Consider the following 19,602-nt stretch of genomic DNA (forward strand, 5'->3'; position numbering starts at 1 on the left):
TGTTTGTTTCTTTCCTTTTTGCCAGAGTGTCTTGGCTTTCCATGCCTAAAATACTCTCATGGGCTCTTCAGCCAGATCCAAATGCCTTAAGGGCTGATTTTGAGGCCAGAGTGCTGTTTAGGACATCTGACATTTTTATGAGTCTGCTGTGTATCCCGCTTCCCATGTTAGTTCATTCTAGTCTTTTTAATTCTATCAGTAATATTATCAGACACTAGTCTTAGTTATGTGATCCCTTTGACTCTTAATCCTATCATTATGATCAATTGTTAACTGAAACCGATCACTTTGAATAGTGATATGGCACTGGTACAGCAAAATGATTTTAAATAATTTAATTCACCACTCTTATTACTCAATTACTCAATGGATCCACAGCATAATTTTTGCGCCAGATATATTTAGTGTCCCACAAGCGAGTCCTCTCTGTGATCAGAAATCCAATTTGGTTCAGGTGTGTATGGAAAAGGAACACTTGTTTATATGTTTATACCACAGGAAAAATTTTAGATTCATGTGGCAGGATAATATATACAATAGAGTGTGACAAAATAGAAAAGTACCTTATATTAAAAATGAAACACTGCCATTTTGAAACTGTGAATATAGTATATGAAGTAACAAAAGTTTTCTAAAAAAAAAGAGAAATGTATCCCTTTGTTATTTGATACCATAGCTTACATGTAGAATATATTTAAGAGCTTGTATATCCATGTACATGGGACAAACACATTAATTAAATTAGTTGGAGGAATTAAAATCTGGGGGAAAGGCAAATAACCATATGTAAAAATTATCCTGGAAAGTTTCTTTCACCATCTAATTTCTCTTTTTATGTATAGTAATATTGATTGAAATGCTCTGTGTACCAAAGAATCCTTAGAAAAGAATGAATTATGGGGCTGGACTGTGGTGCAGTGGGTTAATGCCCTGGCCTGCTGCAGCAGCATCCCATATGGGTGCCAGTTTGAGATGTGGCTGCTCCACTTCCCATCCAGCTCTCTGCTGTGGCCTGGGAAAGCAGTGGAAGATGGCCCAGGTCCTTGGGCCCCTGCACCTGTGTGGGAGACCCAGAAGAAGCTCCTGGCTTCAGATCGGTACAGCTCCAGCCGTTGTGGCCAACTGGGTAGTGAACCATCGGATGAAAGACCTCTCTCTCTCTCTCTCTCTCTCTCTGCCTCTCCTCTCTGTGTAACTGTTTCAAAAAATAAGTAAATCTTAAAAATAAAAAAGAAGTGAATTTGTCAAAAGGTTCCAACAATATATTCCTGATATACACTATATTAGGCATCTTGTGACCCAGAAGACAAGGGTTAGCTAACACTATAGATAATTTCAAAACAATGGGAAGATTTGGAAGTTTTCTTTTTGGTCATACCCTGAACTTATACCAAAAGAAATCACATTCTCACAAAATAGTCCAATGGTAGAGACAGAAGAAAACCTGAGTAATATGTATACATAGAATTGCATTTATACATTTTTTGTAAGTTTGGGTCTACCAAGTAATACAAGGTGCCTATAAACAGAAATTGTGAATTCTGATAAATCTATGATGGATTTGTAATTGTGGAACAAAAACACAACTTGAATTTCATTTTTTGAACTTAAATAGAATTATTTTAAAAAACTTAATCCTGTATGTACACAGTAGTGCAACCTACCCAAAAATCATACAAACATCTCCATCCATGTTTTGTTATGTTATTGAAGTACTATAATTAGGTAACATAAAGTTGCAACAAAACCTCCGTGGGATGGGTTCCAGAACAGTCCATACCATAATCACCCTTGCAACTACTTCATAGACTTTTCTTGATTGAGTTAAAGCAATTCCCAATTTGTTGAAAGGATGCATGGACAATCAATTTCTCATCATTTAAACTCATGAGATGGTGGCTACCAAAAACAAAAGACTAAGCTTCTACCCAAATGAAACCTTTAGGATAGGGAGGTTGAGGAAAAATAAGGACTGCTGAGTACACATGCACCTCCCACCTCTCATTTGAGTGCTCTCTCTCTTTCCAATTATGCCTGTCCTACAGCTTCAGCAACTTCCAAGGAAAAGCAAATTTGCAAACAGTGCTGGGGATAACATATTCTTCCATGATTCAGGCACTGTATGACACACTGTGATATCCAGAGTGTGTGTATTTTCCTCTGGGTCTTGGGTTGTTGGCTAAAATTGGAGAGTTCCCCTGCCAAGAGTGTACATGAATAAGTCTTGGTCATCAATGCACAGATGATAGAATGGCCTCCTGCATTCAAGGATGTGTCATTCTATGAGAAGAATTAGAAACAGAGAGAGGTGGGAGGAGATGATATGTGAAATTTTAAATATGCATTGAATTCTCATTTCACATGTATGCATAAAATATGATGTTCCTCACACATGTCCTAAGCCACTCTCTTTCATATGTGCAAGTTTGTATCAGCAGCTGAGAGAACGGTAGGAGCAAAGTTAATACATGGAGAAAGAAGCAACTTAAGAAAACAGAAGCACAAACACACACACACATACACAGATGCTACATATATTTCTTTATACATTCTAAATCATTTAGTCATATATGGTGAGAATCTTTGCTGTATTTTGATATACTTCGAAATCAAGCAGATTACACAAGAAGTTGAGTAAAAGGATTAATTTTGTGGATGTGTCAGTAGGGGGATGAACTTCTGCCCTTCTCTGTATATGCTTACACATTGGCAAATCATGAAGCCCATTTCTCCATTAAAGTTCTGTAGGCCTGAGAGAGATATTAGACAAAGCCATGAAGAGACTTCCTAGGGTACACATAGGGTCATCAGTGGTGAATGTGACCTTTCACCTTCTCGATGAAGGATCATGTGAAATGATGAAACTGGATGTGTTTTTTTTTAATTCGAACACTAATTCTTTCTACAATTGCCAAATCCCAAATTCCCATTACATCTACTGATGTAATGACCCTTGCCTCTGTGCACGCAGGTTACAGAGTTCTTTTCCAGCAATGCCCTAGGGAGGAATGAGAGTCCAAATCATGTTTTTCCAAAGCTGTTTTTATGCTCATAGAGAGTGGCAGCGCATAGCCTCAGGACAAGGTGATGCCTACAGTTCCTGGATAGGGCAGAAGTGAAGCAATGAAAATCAGATCAGCTGATCTGATCACAGGGACATTAAGGCAAGGCCTCAACCCTGTGACTTCCTTTGAAATGTCTTCCTAGTGATTCTAGCTGTGTCTCTGTGTGACTCAGTAGATTAGCACACACTGTCTACTTGTTGAGAGCATACAGCAATACTGGGACCAGCTTTGCCCTACACAGAGATACTCCCCTTGTAGGGAGCTGAGATAGCAGACATAATCCAGTCTATTTTTTCCTAATATCAGTAGAGACTTGGGCTTTTAACTTTATGTTGGGTGGACTTGACCTGTTTTCTGTGATTTTTCTCAAATTACTCTTGAATCCTATATGCAGTTCACAAGACATTCCTCCCTTGATCTGTTATAATTTCATGAGGCCAAGTGTCTACAGAGATGGAGACTTGCTATTGGGTGGGTTTTCCCCCCCTTTACATCCTGGAATGAGAAACAGACATGGTCTGGTTACCTTTTTTATCAGGGCCAAAGTATAAAATGTGAGTTAATTGGTAAGTCCAACATTGAGTTATGTGTCAATTGTGGTTCAGACTGCAAGTGAGTGTGTGCTTGTATTGGTTAATCTGCTTGAGAATTCTAAAAAATGTACACAGAAGTTGCAGCAATGCAGATCAAAGAACTCTGGAGTTCCTTCCTTTCTTTTGCCTTTCACAACGTTCCCTTTCCATTTTATTTTGCTCTCCACTCCTCTAGAAGAGAAGAGAGAGAGATGGACATATTTTATATCCACTCTATTAATCTGATATCCTAATCAGCCTCTGAGAATCTTGAAATGAGTGGACTAGTGGAACTCCAGCCCCCATCCTCGCCCCCACCCTTGTCTGCCACAGACAAAACCCATGGAATAGAGAATGGCCTGAGGTCAGTGTTAGGTCTAAGGCACTCACCCTGGGTGTCATTGCTAACAAATATGCCTCGTGTAGAAGCTATTATTGTCTGACATCCACCACCTGAAATAGAGCCTGTCCCCCCATACATTGCATTCTACCTACTGTTCAACTGGCAAACAATGTCCATCTCCATTCTATGCAGAAGAGAGTGAAGAGAGTCAGTCATCATGTGTGTCCATCTGATGTCTCAGGAATTACTGTGCCTAGATGTAGAAAAGTCCTATATGGGCACAAACTGCCAATTCTATGTGTCATTAGACTTCCACATGACGCAATATGCCATGAAAGTATTTCCCCCTAACTGATGGACATTATGTTATGGCCACCAAGTGTCATTTCATATGCATAACTCATACTTGTTTACCCAATATTGAATATTTGGAATGTCACTCATTTCTTGCTTCTCGATGTAATATATTAATGATCATTTTATTTGTATATTTCTCTGACTGAAATAATTGGGGCAAATTCTTGGATCATGAGGTATATTTCTTTATAAAGCTTATGGTACTTCTTGACAAATTCTTGCTGATAAACCCACAGGTTTCCATTACCCTCGCAAATCCCCACACCCATTGTCAGTGTGTCCCCATACTCAGGCCTTCCTCCTTCCCAGCACACCCCCAGTTCACCTTGTGTCTCTATGGGTCTGCTTGCTGTGGAGACTGCATATAAACTGATTCATAGCCTTTGTTATCATCTGTTGATTGGCACCTTTCACTGCACAATGTTTTCAAGTCTTTTCCATTTAATGGCTTGTATCAACCTGTAGCATAATTTTCTCATAATATTTTTAAATATTTATTTATTTATTTGAAAGTCAGAGTTACACACAGAGAGAAGGAGAGGCAGAGGGAGGGAGAGAGAGAGAGAAAGAGAGAGAGAGAGGTCTTCCATCCATTGGTTCATTCCCCAGTTGGCTGCAATGGCCAGAGCTGTGCCAACCTGAAGCCAGGAGCCAGCATCCTCCTCAGGGTCTCCTACACAGGTGCAGAGGCCCAAGGACTTGGGCCATTTTCTATTGCTTTCCCAGGCATAACAGAGAGCTGAATTGGAAGTAGAGAAGCCAGGACCTGGACTGGCACCTATATGGGAATACAGCAGTGTAGGAGGCAGCTTTACCAGGTACGCCACACTATCACCCCCCTTCTCATAATAACTTAATAGATAGGTCTACATTTGCTATCCAGATGCTTGTGTTTACTTATTATTGATATAAAATTAGGAATATATGTTTTTCTTTGTTATCAAAATTCTATTCTTTTTTTTTTACTTACATAACTTATTTCACATGATTTATATCTCACAACTTGGAAAACCTAAACTTTATGAATTTTAGAATATACTGAACAAAATATCGGTTATTCATCAAATAATGTACCGAGTACCTCTCATGTGCCAAACTAAACATGCTATGCATGGTTATAGTACAAATCATGAAATCACTGGATGTCTACATGTGAGACAGATATTTTTTATCTAAAATGATCACACATTCTGGTTTGCTTCCTACAGCCAATTTATGCAAATAATCCTTGAGTATTCATTAATGTCATCCCATCTTGTTGTTAAAAGTGTATCAGCTTGGAATGTCAATTACCTGGTCACTGTAGACTTGGAAGGAGTATGAGAAATGTTTATAGACAGGTAGGAGATATAAATCCTGACTTTGCCTTCTATCTGTTTATTACATCAAACCTTATATTCTTCATCTGCTAATTAAGAATATTACTACTGCAAAACAAAATTCTTATTATGATAGCATTAAAGGTTTATAAAATGCTTGTCCCCCCGCCCTCAACTGTCCAGCATCCTTGTAGATGAAATGAAATTACTTAATATGTTTTTTGCTAAGAATACATGCTTTTCAATCTTCTGGATAGAAACTTTACCATTGGTGTTATCTATAACTTAAATATTTGGCAAATTGACCAATGAAGCAATCAAAGATCTTGTTCTGCCTCCAGGCTCCAGAGATTGTAGAATCAATCTGCTTACTCAGAAGTGTACCTAGTCATACTGATTTTTGGATATTATTTTTCTGGCATGTAAAATCTACTCAATTAAGGAAAGACACATGTAAAATAGTCTCAGGCATACACATTCTCAAAATAATTATCAAATAAAAAAACTGAATGGCAAAGATTTCAGAGGAAACAATTCAATAAAGAGAGAAATGTTCGGAAGCATATATCTGGTGATGAATGAAATTTAAGTGACCAGGTACCCTCATATTATTTGTTACACAGATGAAAAACCTCTAACGAGCATCATAGAAACTCCAAATTGGGTGCCTAGGTAAAATCAAGGAGATACAGAATCAGATTGGGAAGGACACAGTGATGTCCTTGGGGGTGATGAGGCAAATAGTCATCCTATCACAGTGCCTAATGTCGTGCAAAGCAATCATCATCATTCTCTTTTCTCCACAGACTCCTCAGTCTTTGTGTAGCCAGAGGTGTGGGCCAGGATTCAGGAAAATGAGACAGAAAGGAAGACCTGTCTGCTGCTATACTTGTGTTATTTGTCCAGAAAGAGACATTTCCAATCTTACAGGTAAAAACCCTAGAACTGACCTATGAGAATCCAGCCTCTGAACTATCTCTTGATAAAAAGGAAACCAAGAATATTTGCATTGGGATCAGAGTGCCCTATTGTTCTCCATGCACACCTTCACTCACTCTTTCCATACCCTTGTTGTATGCTCACTATCACCATCTCATTATGTATAAGCTGTTGTCTGACGGTGCTCATCCTCTCTAGCTCAACTCTGAAACTGATTCTATCTGGTGTCCTTCTTTCCCATCTGGTGCTGGAGGAGACTGTCTCAATCTGAGGCCTAATGTCTAAACAAGAAATATAATATTTATATTTGTTAAGGCTCCCTTTGGATTTCTAAAGGGCTTGAAATCAGAACTTTTCCATACACAACTGACGAGCAGGGCGCTACTTCACATGAATTGTGATGGGAACACTGTGTTATTTTCTGTGCTACATCTTTGACACTGTGCATGGTGTGCAGTACACATAACGAAGGCCACCACTTTGTCCTTTGGATGTATATACTAGAAGAAGAGGAAAATCAATGTGAAATGTAGAGACACAAAATCCTAAAAATGATACAACTTGGTAACCCCAAAAACCATTGCAAAAGGTCAACATTTAAGCAATGTTAAATATTAAAGCCAATCATTTTGAGAAATGTAAAAATGTACTAAGTCTCAATGATAAATATTTCCACTGTTCAATGCTGAATAAATATGTTTATAATAATTTGAATTCTTCCAAAAGTATATTTAATTTCCATAATCTTAGCTCTAGGAATATTTTTATTGCAGTATCTTCAAATAAGGTCTATATAGTTTCCTTTATGAGGAAGATAACAAAAATGACTTCAAGTTTTGTTAAAATATTCAACATGCAGTAAGTTAGTGAAATAAAGAAAACTAAAGTACCATGCATTGACCCATTTTGCAATGTACACTTGCCTATGTGTGTCCAGTGCATCTCTGATAAGGGTGCCAGAAGCACCTACATTCTATAAAAAGTAAAGGGTGCACGTTGAAAAGAATTGTAAGAGAGAATTCTTCAAATATTTACAGATGCTTATATTCTCTCTCTCTCTCTCTAAAATATTTTATTTCTCTGAATGTCAGTTACAGAGAGAGGTAGAGCCTAATAGAGAGAGAGAGAGAAAAGTGAAAGATAAGATCTTCCATCAGGTAGATTCACTCCCAAGATAACTGCAATGCCTCGAACTGGGCCTGGACAAAGCCAGAAACCAGGAGCTGCTTCCAGGCATCGCAGAGGCCCAAGTATTTGGCCTTCCTATGATGGTTTCTCAGGGACATTGGCATGGAGTTGGTTTGGAAGAGGAGCAGCCAGGACGTGAACTGGTGCCTGTATGGGATGCCATCATCCCAGGCTGTGGCTTTTCCTCCTACATCACAACTTCATTCCCTGAAGCTTGTATTCTTGCATGAACACCAAGGATAAAAACTGAGTAGGACTCTTACTGCAAGTGTAGCCCTACTGATAGCATTTTCTTGATTTTTCAGAAAAGATTTATTTATTTTATTTGAAAATCAGAGATTCAGAGAACAGAGGGGAGAGAGAGAGATAGAGAGAGAGAAAGAGAGAGAGAGAGAGAGAAACAGAGAGAGAGAAAGTATGAATGTAATTGCTCATGCCCCCAGTGAAATCAATGGCACTGGCTGGGCCAGGCAGAAGCCAGGAACTTCATTTGAGTGTCCCACATGGGTTGGGGGTCCCAAGTACTTGGACCACCTTTTGATATATTGTGTTGTTATCTTCATTTACTTTTTGATTTCTCTTTTGATTTTTTTTTGTGACCCAGTGTTCATTCAGGAGCATGTTGTTCAGTCTCCATGTGTTTGCATATGCTCTCAGGATTGCTAATTTCCAGATTCATTCCACTGTGGTCTGAGAAGCTTCATGGTATGATTCTAATTCTTTTGAATTTGCTGAGACTTGCTTTATGGCCTAGTATGTGGTCAATCCTAGAGTAAGTTCCATGTACTCCTGAAAAGAATGTGTATTCCTTAAGTGTAGGATGAAAAGTTCTGTAGATATCTGTTAGGTCCATTTGGTCTATAGTGTCGATTAAATATGTTGTTTCTTTATTGATCGTCTGTCTGGTTGATCTGTCTATTGATGAATGTGGAGCATTGAAATCCCCCAATTCTATTGTATTGGAGTCTAAGTCTACCTTTAAGTTCCTTACCATATCTTTTAAATAAACCGGTGCCCTGTACTTAGGTGCATATACATTTATAATAGTTACAACTTCCAGTTGAATTGATCCCTTAGTCATTAAATAGTGCCCCTCTTTGTCTCTGTTAACAGTTTTTGTGTTAAAGTTTATTTTGTCTGATATTAAGATGGCTACACCAGCTCTTTTTTGGTTTCTGTTGGCATGGCATATCTTTTTCCAACCTTTCACTTTCAGTCTGCATGCATCTTTGTTGGAAAGATGTGTTTCTTGTAGGCAGCAAATAGATGGGTTTTGTTCCTTAATCCATTCAGCCAGCCTGTGTCTTTTAATTGGAGAGTTGAGGCCATTTACATTCAATGTGACTCTTGATAAGTAGTGACTTTGCCCTGCCATTTGCCAAATATATTTCTAATATATGCTTTGAACTTCTTGTGATCTTTTACTATGAGGTTTTCTTCCTTCACCTTCTTTCATATTGATGGCTGTGTTTCTGTGTGTAACACATCTTTAAGCATCTTTTGCAGGGATGGATGTGTGTTGACAAATTCTCTCAATTTCTGTTTAATGTGAAAGGTCTTTATTTCACCTTCATTCACCAATGAGAGCCTTGCAGAATATAATATTCTGTGAAATCAGTTTTCCTCTCAGCACCTGGGCTATGCCTCGCCATTCCCTCCTAGCCTGTAGGGTTTCTGATGAGAAGTCTGGGTGAGTCTAATTGGAGATCCTCTGAGAGTAATCTGACGTTTCTCTATTGCACATTTTAGAATCTTTTCTTTATGTTTCACTGTGGTGAGTTTGATTACAATGTGTCCTGATGAGGATTTCCTTTGCTCAGGTTTATTGGGGGTTCTATGTGCTTCCTGTACTTGGATGTCTCTTTCCTTCTCCAAACCCAGGAAGTTTTCTGCTAGTATCTCACTAAAAAGGCCTTCTGAACCTTTCTCTCCCTCCATGCCTTCAGGAACTCTTAGAACTCAAATGTTGGGTTTTTTAATAGTATCCTGTAGATTCCCAACAATATTTTTTAGATTCCTAAATTTCCTCTTCTTTTCTCTGGTTTGACTGTATACTTTCCTGTGCTCTGTCTTCTAAGTCCAATATTCTCTTTCCTGCTTCACTGATTCTGTTTCTAAGGCTCTCAAATGTGTTGTTTATTTGGTCTATTGAATTCTTCATTTCATTTTGGTTTCTCTTCAATATATCAATTTCATGTTCTACTAAATTCCTCATTTCATTTTGATTCCTCCTTATGATTTCATTTTCATGAGAGAGATTCTCTGTCCTGTCCTGTATGGATTTCTGTAGTTCATGCATTTGTTTTTGAAAACTCCTAAATGTTCTTATCATAAATTTTTTGAATTCCATATCTTGTATTTCTTTGATCTCATCGTCTTCATAATCTTGTATTGGAGTGTCATGAAGTCTTCCTTGTTCTTGTTTCCTCAGTTTCTGCATTTGTTGTTTGGCATTGTGGAGATATTCTTTGGTTTCTTCTTCTTTTTTTCTGTGGTGGCTTTTCTCATTATACTATGACTCTAGATTAAGTGGACTGTCTGCTTTTGGTGAATCTCTAGAGGCTTGTGGTGGGTGTGGCCAGAGAGCTCTATACAGTTCTTCAGGGTTAAGGCTGTGCCAAAGGAGACACACCCAGGTTTGGAGTGGTAACTCTCTCTCTCTCTTATCCAGAAGGGAAGTAATTCCACTCAGCTGAGCTCTTCTCCTCGATGGCAATCAATGCCTGAGCACTAGCCACAGTGGGTATAATCTTCATCTGCTCTGTCCCAAGGACCACACAAAGGATCTGTTCAGTCCTCAGTGTAAGCTCAGATTCCCCTGCAATGTCTCTCACTGGGTAGCCAAGGCCACTCAAGTTTGTGGCTTCTCCCAACGAGACTGTGGTGGAATGAGAAGGCCATGCCAAGATGGCTGCTGGGAAGTGAGTATCAGTTACTCAGGAATTGCTTCAAAACCCACCTGGCAATGGAGCCTGCCTGGAACAGGCTGTGATTGGTTAGGGCATAAACCACCCCTTGACTGGATTGGCTGCCTTGGCTGCCTTGGCTGCTGTACCAACTGAAATAAACAAGTCTGCAGGCTGCTCACCTCTGGCCTGCTTTCACCAGACTCCCGGGGTCTGTGTGGTGACTCCGCACCTCCTGAACCCACCACGCTCCTCCTCTCAGAACAAATCCACAGCAACATGAGGCTACTCACATCTCAGCCACACTGTGAGTTCTCCCACACACTCTCAATTTTTTTTCCACAGTCCCGGTTCATAAGCTCCACACATTCACTAAGTCTTAGTCTCCTGTTATTACTCCCAACCTGAGTTAGGTTTTTCTGCTTGCTTGAGGGTGGGTGCAGCCTTGAGCTGGTGCAGATGATATGTATGTCCAAAATGGTGCCTGTTCTATTGTCTTGCACACCTTTGTAAGGTGTGTGGAGAGAGAGAATCATGTCTGTACCACCCCTTTTACTTTTTTCTTTCCTCTAGTTAGGCTGGTGTACTTTCCCCCATGGGGATTCAAGCCTCATTCCCTCTAGGCTCTTCCTGCCACTTTTCTGCCAGTGTCTCAGGCTACTGTGGTTTTGCCTCACCTCTCTTTCCAGTGCTGGTGCGAAGGAGAAGATTCTCAGCAGCTGGGCTCCTGAGCTGTGGGCGCCCATGTCCTCCACATAGATCTACCATGTCCCTCTAATTCTGGAAGGGTTTCCTCTGCAGTTGTTTTTCCCCTAACTCTTCTCTGAGACTTCACTATCTCCACTTTTATTAAACTATCTTTCTTGGGCCCTGCACCCACATGGGAGACCAGGAGAAGCACCTGGCTCCTGGCTTCGGATCAGCATGATGTGCCAGCCGCAGTGGCCATTGGGGGGTGAACCAACGGCAAAAAGGAAGACCTTTCTCTCTGTCTCTCTCTGTCACTCTCTGCTCTGCCTGTCAAAAAAAATTAAACTATCTTTCCCTGGACTATCAATGAACTCCCTCCTTCTATTCCACCATCTTGGAGCCCCTCTATTTCTTTTTCATTCTCCTCTTCTCTTGTTATTGTTTCTGATACTATACTAAGAGTGTTGAAACTGAATGTCTTTGTCTTCTTCCAGATCTGAGGGGAAATGATTTCAGATTTTCCTCATTCAATATGATATTGGCTATTTTTTAAAATGTAGAGTCATTGCAATTTTGGTGTATGTTCTTTCTGTACCTAGTTTGGTACGTTTTTTAAAAATTGTGAATGAATGTTGAATATTATCAAATAATTTTCTGCAGCCAGCACCGTGGCTCACTTGGCTAATCCTCCACCTGTGGCACTGGCACCCCAGGTTCTAGTCCCAGATGGGGCACCGCGTTCTGGTCCTGGTTGTTCTTCTTCCAGTCCAGCTCTCTGCTGTGTCCTGGGAAGGCAGTGGAGGATGGCCCAGGTGCTTGGGCCCTGCACCCACATGGGAGACCAGGAGGAAGCACCTGGTTCCTGGCTTTGGATTGGCCAAGCACACTGGCCGTGGAGGCCAATTTGTGAGTGAACCAATGGAAGGAAGACCTTTCTCTCTGTCTCTCTGTCTCTCTCTCACTGTCTAACTCTGCCTAAGTTAAAAAAAATTCTGCATCCATTGAGATGATCATGTGATTTTTTTTCCTTCATTCTGTTGATGTGATTTACTACAATATGTGATTTGTGAATTTTAAACCCAGTTGGCATTCCTGGGTTAAATCTCACTTCATCACAATGTATGGTATTTTGTTGTAGTGTTAAATTCACCTTGCTAACATTTTTTTGGGAATTTTTGCACTTGGGGTTTTTAAGTATATTGATCAGTATTTTTTTTTTCTGTTGTGTCTGTTTCATTTGGTATCTGAGTGATGCTGGTAGAGTTCCATCCTTTTCAATATTTTGAAACAGTTATAGAAGAATCAGAGTTATTTCTGTAGAATTCAGTTTTGAAGCCACTGGGCCCTGGATTTTTCTTTGATGGGATATTTCATTACTGCTTTAGTGTTATTAGGTTAGGTTTTATATATCTTCTTTTTTAAAAAAAAATTATTTATTTGAAAGGCAGAGTTATAGAGAGGCAGAGGTAGAGGCAGAGAGAGACAGAGAGGACTTTCATCTGTTGGTTCACTCCTCAGATGGCTGCAATGGCTGGAGCTGTGTCAATCCAAAGCCAGGGATAGGAGCTTCTTCTGGGTCTCCCACATGGGTACAGGGGCCCAAGGACTTGGGCCATCTTCCACTGCTTTTCCAGGCCATAGCAGAGAGCTGGATCAGAAGTGGAGCAGCCAGGACTAAAACCAATGCCTATATGGGATGCTGGTACTTCAGGCAGTGGCCTTACCCGCTGCACCACCGTGCCAGCCCCCTATACATCTTCTTGATGTAATTTTGACAAGTTGCATGTATCTAGGTTCCTTTCCATTTCTGCAAAGTTTTCTATTTTGCTTACATACAGTGGTTTGTAGTAATTTCTTATGGTTCTCTGTGTTTCTGTGATATCAGTTATGATGTTTCCACTTTCATCCCTAATTTTATTCAAATTTTTCTTTGTTGTCCTGAGTAAAGTTTTGTCTATTTTGTTTATCTGTACATAGTACCAGTTTTTTGTTTTGTTGATCTTTTGCATTTTTTAATTTCAATTTTATTTATGTTTGTTCAGTCCCTTTCATTTCTCACCTCCTTCTAATTTGGAGTTTCATTTGTTCTTGCTTTTTTAAGTCCTTGAAAATGCATTGTTATACTGTTTTATCTGAAATATTTCTGTATTTTAGTGTATGCATTTATTTCTGAAATTTCTTAATTCTACTTTTGGTAGAATAGATAAATACACTTGACATGCTGTGTTTTCATTTTTTGTTTCAAGGAATTTTTAAAAACTGTAGTTGATTTTTAGATTTAATAAGTCTTAACAGTTTGACAAATTCCTTTCATATGTAGATATTATATATGTACACATACTATATTTATAAAAACCAGTATATTAATATGACATGATGCAGGACTCATGACAATGATCATAAACTGAGGAAATAAGGGTATATTATATTGATGTTATAATTTAGTGAAGACAATATTTATAACTTTTATACACCAAACAATATAACACACATACATTTTTTATACTCTACATGTATTAACTTTCACATATGAGAGAATATGTGATATTTCTCTTTCTGTGTCTAGCTTAGTCAGCCTATGAAAGAGATACATGAACTCTGTTTATTGAAGCACAATCCATAATAGTAACAATGAGTAAATGAAGAAAATGTTGAATATGTAAATTCTGAGACCTGATTGTCACCCAATGTATGATTTATCCTGGACATTGTTTGGTGTGCTAATGAGGAGAATGTGTATTCTTGTGGTTTTTAATTAAAATGTTCTGTCAATGCCTGTGTTGTTCATTTGCTCCATGGTTTGGCTCTCTTATATACCTTTGTGGAGTTTCTGCATAGACAATGTGTCCATTAATGACAGTGAGATATTGAAGTGCATCACTATTATTGTATTGCAATCTATCTCTCCATTTATTTATAATAATATTTGCTTTATATATTTGGGGTTTTGTATTATATATGTATATATATATATAGTTATGTCTTCTTTCTAAATGAATTCTCTTATTAATATATAATCTTCTTTGTCTCTTTTTAATTTCTGGATTGAAATCTGTTTTTACCTGATATGAGTACATCTACTCCTGATCATTTTTTCTCTCTATTTGTATCTAATATTTTTTGCAATCCTTTACTCTCAGTGAATGTGTATCTTAACCTGTGAAGTGAGTTTTTTATGGATAATGTAGGCTTGGGTATAGTTTATTTAAAAACAATATTTACTTATTTGAGAGGTAGAGTTACAGACAGTGAGAGGAAGAGACAGGGAGAAAGGTCTTCCTTCTGTTGGTTCACTCCCCAAATGGCTGCAATGGCCAAGGCTGTGCTGATCCAAAGCCAGGAGCCAGGAGCTTATTCCAGGTCTCCCACATGGGTGCAGGACCCAAGCACTTGGGCCATCTTCTACTGCTTTCCCAGCAGGGAGCTGAATCGGAAGAGGAGCAGCTGGGACAACAATCAGCACCAATTTGGGATTCCAGAGCTTCAGGCCAGGGATTTACCCCACTGTGCCACAGCACCGGCCCACTATTATTACCTTTTGACAATTTGACTGCAACATTCCTTATGGAACATCTTTATTGGTTGAGTCTGTAAAGGGTTGAACGTCCGTTATCTGAATGTTCATATCTCTTTCAAGAACTAAGAAGCTTCCAGTTATTATTGCATTCAGGAAGTTCTCCATAGCCTTTTCCTTCAATTATTCCTGTAACAACAAATGTTTGTTTACTTATTGATATGCCATATATCACACTGGCCTTTTCATTATTTTTACCAGACTGTATTATTCCAAAAATCTATTCTCAAGAACAGCAGTTTTGTTTCCCCTCTGTCTTGGTTTATCTGTTCTTGAAGCTCTAAACTGTATTTAATTCATTGATTTAATTTTAAATTGCTCCTCTTCCAGTCCATCTCTGATTCTGGTTCCAGAAAGTAAAGAGGGAAAAACCCACCCAGTACCAGGTCTCCATCTCTGTAGACACTTGGCCTCATGGAATTATAACAGTTCCTGGGAGGTATTTCCTGCGAACTGTATGAAAAATTCAGGAGTAGGTTGAGAAACATCATAGAAAACAGCATGTCAAGACAACCCACCATAAAGTTAAAGGCCCGAATCTCTGTTGATATTAGGTAAAACTGGTCTGGATTATATCTGCTATCTCAGCTCCCTGCAGGGAGAATAGAGCTCTGTGTAGGGCACAGCTGATCCCAGTAGCTGTATGTTCTCAACCTGTGGACAGTGTGTGCTAGTCTACTGAGTCACACAGGGACACAGCTAGAATCACAAGGAAGACATTTCAAAGGGAGTCACAGGGCTGAGGCCTTGCCTTAATGTCCCTGTGATTAGATCAGCTCTGGCTTCTATATATTTCCATTGCTTCATTTCTGTCCCATCCGGGAACTCAGGGCATCATCCCTCCCTGAGGCCAAGCACCTGCCACTCTCCATTAGGAGGAAAAACAGTTTTGGAAAAACATGCTTTGGACTCTCATTCCTCCCTAGGGCATTGCCAGGACAGAGCTCTGTAAATCTGCGTGCACAGGGGCCAAGAGTTGTTAGGTCAGTCAACTGTTTTGAGGGATTTGGCAATTGTAGAAATAATTAGTTTGGAGCTAAAAAAAATATTCAATTTCATCATGTCACAAAATCCTTCATCAAGAAGGTGAAAGGTCATCTTCACCACTGATGACCCTATGTGTACCTCCAGGAAGTCTCTTCATGGCTGTGTCTAACATCTCTCCCAGTCCTGTAGTACTCTAATGGAGAAATAGGCTTCATAAATTGGAAATAGTATGTACATCCAGAGAAGGGCAGTAGTTTATCCATATACTTACCCTTTTACATCACTTTGTGTAATCTAATTGTCTTTGCAGTACATAAAAATACAGTAAAGATGCTCACCATATATAATTAAGCCTTTCAGAATGTATACAGGAATATACATAGTGTCTGTGTTTGTGTGTGTGTGTGTGCTTGTTTCTTCTTAATTTGCTTCTAGCACATGTATTAGCTTTCTTCCTAATATTCTCTCAGCTGCTGATAGAAAGCTGCACAATTGAAAGACATTTGCTGATGACACGTGTGAGAAACATAGATGTTTCAGAATTCACAATTTCTCCTTAAAGACACCTTGTGTTATCTGGTAGGCCCAAAGTTACAAAACGTTCACATTCTATAAATCTAAACATATGTATACATACTACTTATGTTATGTTCTATCTCTACCCTTGGACTATTTTATGAGACTGTGATTTTCCTTTGAAATTAAGGATCAGGGTGTGACCAAAAAGAAAGCTTCCAAATCTCCACAAAATATTGCAACTATTCATAGTCTGAGCTAAACTTTATCTTCTGTGCTTATGATGCCTAATATTTGGCATATTAGGCATACACCTTTGAGACCCTTTGACAAATTCACTGTAAATTATTCCAAGTTACTAACTGTAAATAAGAACACAGACTATTTCAAGAACTCTAACTACAAGTAAAAAATGAAATTAGATGCTGAAATAAACTCTCTGAGATTTTTTTTACATATGGTTATTTGCCTTTTTCCTAGACTTTAATCTCTTCAACTAATTTAATCTTTTATGTCCCATGAGTTAATAAATATAAGTGTGGGTTCAGATAATGTGGTAGTAAAATCCACACAAATCCAGCTATAATTCAGGAAGAAAAGGCATCCTCAGTATCCAGTGATATTGCTTTCAAGAGGAGAACAAGAGTTTCTTCTGCAAATGTGCACATGCTACACAGTGATGTAGAGTCTTGTCAGTGTATACATTGTAGAAAAATGCTTCTTCATGTGGGGAAGGTGTGGATCATGGCAGCAACGTGGGGCATGGTTGTGGATGAGGCCATCCCCATGCTGCACTCTGTCATTCTGAGCATAGAGAAGATGATATTTCACATGCACATTGCTTTAAGGAGTGTGACTTTTGCTCACAGAAGGAATGAAAATAGGCAAGATACCCAGAGGCTCTATGCTTTGAAATTCCAAGTGAGGAAAGCATGAACATTCGGTGCAGCATCATCAGGACAGTGGTCTTTCCCTCATTTTATCTCCATGTCTCTGGGGAGCACAGCCCCCTCTCTCAGCAACAACTGTTATATATTTACTCTGAGACTAATGTAAATCTTTACTGCATTGATGTCTTACAACTTTGGGGTTCATATGTTACCAAAGCATGACCTGAGTTACCTTGGAAATAAAATCAATTTCTAGCTCAGAATCCTCCAGAGCTATGTTCTGTGTTTGGCAGTGATATGTGTGAAAGAATCTGGGATGGGTGTACTCATTAGCAAAGGCTTTAAATTGCTTCGGTATTTTATCATCATTCTGAATTATTTTTTGAAATATTTTTATTTATTTATTTTAGAGATGGAGCTACAAACAGTGAGTGTGAAAGAATCTGGGATGGGTGTACTCATTAGCAAAGCCTTTAAATTGCTTCAGTATTTTATCATCATTCTGTATTATTTTTTGAAAGATTTTTATTTATTGATTTTAGAGATAGAGTTACAAACAGTGAGAGGGAGAGACAGAGAGAAAGGTCTTCCGTCCATTGGTTCACTCCCCAAATGGTCGCAATGGCTGGAGCTGTGCCGATCCAAAGCCAGGAGACAGAGCCTCTTCTGGTCTCCCACACAGGTGCAGGGGCCCAAGGACTTCAGCCATCCTCCACTGCTTTCCCAGGCCATAGCAGAGAGTTGGATTGGAAGAGGAGAAGCTGGGACTAGAACCAGCACCCACATGGGATGCCAGCACAGCAGGCAGAGGATCAACCCATTGTGCCGCAGTGCCGGCCTCATCATTCTTCATCTAAAGAACATAATTACCTACTTTTAGGAAACATTATTTAAATATTTAATATAAAATAAATAAATGAATTATGAAATGGATATTTAAGAAAATAGCAAAACATAAGAAATGTCATGAAAATTCAGATCACATAGAATACTACTGTAATGGTTACACACTTATAAGTTATATTTGCCTAGAATTTTAAAACTCAACTTATTTATGTTTATGTATGTGTTATGTTTGGATAACAGAGAGTTTTGTTTCTTCAGTATCTTCATTACTTTCAAAAACTTTTCACTTAGAAGTCACTTCTTTTGGGGGGTGTTTTTTTAGTTGTTTTAAGTTTTAGAAACTCGCTTAAAACATGAATAAATAAAAACTAAATTATTCACTAAAATAATATATAATATATATTCACTGCATTTTCCTCAGAACCATTTGAAATATCCTGTGCACTCAAACAGTTGGAGGTACATACCCAAACATATATTTTTAAAAGAATAGTCAGGATAATCTGTTCATAACACTGGAAGTGTGGAAACAACACAAATCATCACCTGTGAATGATTCAATAAGTTGAATATGGCAGATCCATAAGATTGAATGTTCTACAGCTATAAAAATAATGAAGGAAACTGAAAGACAGCAGACCATCAACTTATAAATAGCAATGTCATTTTATATGGTAGGGTTATCCCTGAAAATATGTACACTAATTAATTTCGTTTTTGTTTATCAATTTAGATGCTATAAATGTTTATATTTGAAAACATGTCTCAGTTATACCTGCTTTATTTTGCTTTCCTCAAGGTCTTGAATTTATCCTTTTGTTGTTATAATTTAGTGGAATTTATTTCCCAAACACAAGTCAACTAATCCTTGAGCATTCTTCACTTTGGACACTGTATTGTTCACAAACATCTTAGTCAATAATTACTGTCTAGTTATTTGGACAGCATATCTTTATCACAACTATTGGTAGATTCCACGATTATAGACATTATTCTGTAATTGTGTCCTCCATCATTTGACTGCTTTCTCTTTTTGCCTTTGCTTAGTGTTCATATTCCAGGAGACAATGATGCTATTATTCCGATGAAATTCACATACCCTGTGGGAACCACTGAAGTAATGTACAAATATGTTGTATTACAGTACTTTTACATTCAAATTCTGCATTGACTTTTTATAAAGTATGTTCACAGGGTTGTACAATTATCATGTCTATGTAGATTGAAGCCTTTTGCATCATCCCATAATCAAAGCCTTTGTCCACTAAGCAGCCACTTGCAAACTTGCATGAACGTGGTTCATGCAACCATTCATCTCTTTATTTGCTATGTGTTTTCCTACTCTGGACAGTTCCTGGCAATGGAATGAGGTAATATGAGACATCTTAGATTTAGCTTCTTTAACATGGC

This window comes from Oryctolagus cuniculus, unplaced genomic scaffold (assembly GCF_964237555.1).
Source record: "Oryctolagus cuniculus unplaced genomic scaffold, mOryCun1.1 SCAFFOLD_50, whole genome shotgun sequence".
NCBI lineage: Eukaryota > Metazoa > Chordata > Mammalia > Lagomorpha > Leporidae > Oryctolagus > Oryctolagus cuniculus.